The 3,691-nt window shown below is 28.0% G+C and overlaps 1 protein-coding gene across 1 annotated transcript in view; it reads left to right on the top strand.

The window, feature by feature from the left end:
- The first annotated feature begins 880 nt into the window (after positions 1-880).
- Positions 881-3,691, top strand: part of LOC107443515 (hypoxia-inducible factor 1-alpha) — a 188,800-nt gene continuing 185,989 nt past the window's right edge. Inside the window, exon 1 of the mRNA XM_071178536.1 lies at positions 881-1,204. The gene's annotated coding sequence lies outside the window, so the exon portion shown is untranslated. The remainder of the gene's footprint in view (positions 1,205-3,691) is intronic.

Genomic DNA, 3,691 nt, shown 5'->3' with positions numbered 1-3,691 from the left:
CTTCAACATTATTAATGTTTACAATGAAACTGTGACGAATTTCGTTTTAATCTTTTGGATTATGATTCTTGAAGCAGTGACGAACATAATTAGATGGGAAAAAAATCGATTTTTTCGACCTACCTAGGTGTATATGCCCCCTTAAATAATTTTTAAAATATTTTATTTCTTTTGTAAACTATTAAAAAAATTATAAATTTTTTTTCTCCAATTTTGGGGGGGGGGAGGTTCATGACCCCTATGACCCCTCCCCCCTCTGGATCAGCCACTGACCTAGAACACCTCATTGGAAGGCAGACGCCTTATCCTCTGAGCCACTGCTGTTCTGTTTTTCGAATTTATACTGATATAATTTTATCCGCAAAAATCAATAGAAAAAATAAAATCTTTCAAGTTCTGATTAGATAGAGGTCTGGATTTTTTTTTTTTTTTTTTTTTTTTTTTTTTTTNTTTTTTTTTTTTTTTTTTTTTAATAATTGGAAAGTATTTTATAATGTCAAGTGGAGAAAATAATCAACCACCAGTTTATAAGTGAAAATTGAAAAGAAAAATAATTTAAAGCATATTTAGAATACTTTTATTAATATTTGAAACTTCAAATTTTAATCTAGCTTCGTATGAATTCTCGTTTCTTTGAACATTAAAACACCTAAGGAGAACAATATTAGTCCTAAAAATTTTTCGCCCGCCTTATAGCATATTCTTAATAGAATTAAACAATAAATTTTAATTATTATGAATCCGCCATAACAATTGAGAAAATAAAAAGACCCGATTAATTCAAAGCACTTTCAATAAGGCTAGTTTTTTAACTGGTGTTGCGTCAGAGCTTGGAGATTACGTAACGAGTTTAAGAATTAGCGCCAAAAGACGCCGTGGCATCATAGTGGTTGCCATGGTCACCGTGTTTAAAGGGTCGATCTTCTGCAGAACAGTTGTTTCTGCTCAAAGCGGGATGTTGGGTGTTCTGTTTTTAAATGATTGATTGTTTTGAAATTGTTTGTTATGATTCTATTATCTTTGTGTAAAGGATACAAATAAGTGCTACGTTTACGTTCAAAGTAAATGTTTATTGTGTAGATTAGTTTGTTGGAATTCTTAAAAATCTGAGAAATAATCTCCATTCATTGTATAAAAGTCCAAATTATCATAATCTGGTGAATCCGATTTGATAATCAGCAAAAATCCTCAGTAAAGAGTTATCGTGAGTACACGTGTTTCTTTTTTCTCCTTTTATTTATTTTTTTTTCTTAACATATATAGACTTTATGTGCTTTTATAATAAGTAAATAAAGTACGAAATTTCCCGTACTTTAGAAGTAGATTTATAAAGTGCATTAAATATGTTTTTAGGAATCGAATGTTTCTAATATGTGATGTTAGTTAAGTTGTGGATAATATTTGTTATACATTCTGATGAAATTTTTTCGGTATGCAGGATTTTGTTTTCATGTAACTGTTAAGTTATAATAAACTGTTCCGCGTTATTAAAAAAAAGTCTTCAGTAAAAATAGATTTTATTTAATTTTTGTTCATTTTTTCACTTTAGTTTTATGGATCGAGATTATATTTTATGCATGGAAAAACTAGTTTTGAATAACATCTCAAATGTTAATTCTTATCTTAAGTAAAAAAGAAAAAAGTGTTTCATGATTTTAAAAAATGTACTTTTTGTTTTATATTCTGCTTTTATTGTTTTATTGAAATTTCTCGATTTTTATCATAAATTTAGCCAATTACTAAGATAGCATTCGCCCATAAATTTTACTTTTTCATTTTATTTCACAATGCATGTTGCTGTAACTGGGAGTTTTAACTTTGTCCAATTTTTTTTTTAAGATTTCTTTCTTTATTTTTTTGATTAAGTTTCTATACACTCTACAAACATTCTATAAAGACATATTCGATGAAGAATGTTGGAAAATTAGGTACTAAAATTTTTTCTGCTTGCTTAGAAATTTCTTTATCTTGTTGTTAGAGCTGCGTGGGTTAGACAGTTGTGGGCAAAACTTTTTACAACAAAAACAAGTTTACAATTTTTTTTAGAAGCCCTTTTATAGTAAATATATGTATTTTTAAGAAAGGACTAGAATTACCGTAAATTTTTTTATTCCAATTTTAACTGGAATGGCATAAATGAAATAAGTTTTGCTTATACAATTCAGTCTTGCGTTCAAATAATTATTGAAGTTGTGTAGCTAGTAATCAAATTCAAAGTTTGATGAATTAATGTTGAAATTTAAAAATAACTATTAAGAGAATAAGTAATGCTTTTAACTTGTCAAACTTTTGGAATAAATATTATATGACAAATATTTTATACTTAGTAAATTTATTTATTAGTTATTTTCTAAGTTTAAAATCGATACAGATCGTTCAATCTTAACAATCGGCAACATTTTTGCAAGAAATGAAACTAAAAAAATAGTATATTCTCTGTGAGTAATTTATTAGCCAGGAAAACAATTTTTGTTCTTCAATTTTATAAAAGTTTTAAAAAAATGAATAACATTGCACTTTTAATGTTATTGTTATAAATATTGAGGATTGTATTTATCAATTTAGGTGCGCAACGCTTCAATTTTTTTTAGCGTAGCTTATAGAAGAATGAATGACAAACTATTGCAGTTGACCAGCAGAGCATTTAGATCTATGTGATTTAATCGCAAAAGGAAGGTTTAAAATTAGAAAAATAGTTTTTGAAAATTCTTATTTTTTATAATCGTTTTCTTAAATTCTTTACGAACTGTATTGTATTAGTATTTTTGAATAAATTGCGGCTCTTCTAGGGTTATTAATAATTGTCCAATAATAGTAATTTCTTCCTTTTTTGGAAATTTAGTATTTTTTATTTTATTTTGATGGCAGCTGCAGAGTTTTGCCATAACTGAAATTTGAATAGTTTTAATTGCTCCGTGGTTCTCCTTTTACCCAGATAGCACCGTTACTACATTGCACCAAAAATGTGACAGTCACGGAAACTCTTTTCTGTAGTCGCGTGCAACCTCCTGGGACGCCGATGCGAAAGAAGATTATTATATCCGCCTTTGGTAAAGTGACCACATTTTTATTGAGACAAAGCGGGACAAATGGGATGAAATGAGAATTACAATTTAGTCAAACTTCCAACACGCACAATCTTACTATATATAAAATTCTAATGATGGTGTCGCAGTTTTCCATTGTTGTCGGTGCATTTTTATTGGCCAGAAAATCACGTGGTGTGATCCAGTTTTTCCTCATTCGTCTCCTTATTGTTTTGGTTGTAGTCAGCATAAAATTAATAAAAGTCATGCTTTTCTTTAAATATTTTTGAATCCCTAACTTAAAGTTATTTTCCTGTACTGCTATTATTACGCTTTTAATTCAAGAGTTTAAAACTAAGAGAATTGCTGTTTTTTTATTAGTATTATAATATAAATCTGCCTTACATTTTAAGATAAAGTTATTTAGAAAGGTGGTCTAACAATTATTATTTTTGAGCAAATAACATTAATATACTGTTATAAATTACAGTTAAAGAGATCTGTTAAATGATTTAGAACTTAACGATCAGCTACATGCACAATGAGATGCAGGCAACAACAAAAAAGTTGTTAATCTATCCTTCCGTTTGGTAAGCGAAAATATTAAATTAAGTATGTGAACTCATCAAATTTGTTTCAACAATATAACGTTATAACAATATAAA

Source organism: Parasteatoda tepidariorum, chromosome 1 (genome assembly GCF_043381705.1).
Source record: "Parasteatoda tepidariorum isolate YZ-2023 chromosome 1, CAS_Ptep_4.0, whole genome shotgun sequence".
Taxonomy (NCBI): Eukaryota; Metazoa; Arthropoda; class Arachnida; order Araneae; family Theridiidae; genus Parasteatoda; species Parasteatoda tepidariorum.
Note: the sequence above shows the minus strand (reverse complement) of the source record. Positions and strands in the feature narration are given on the sequence as shown.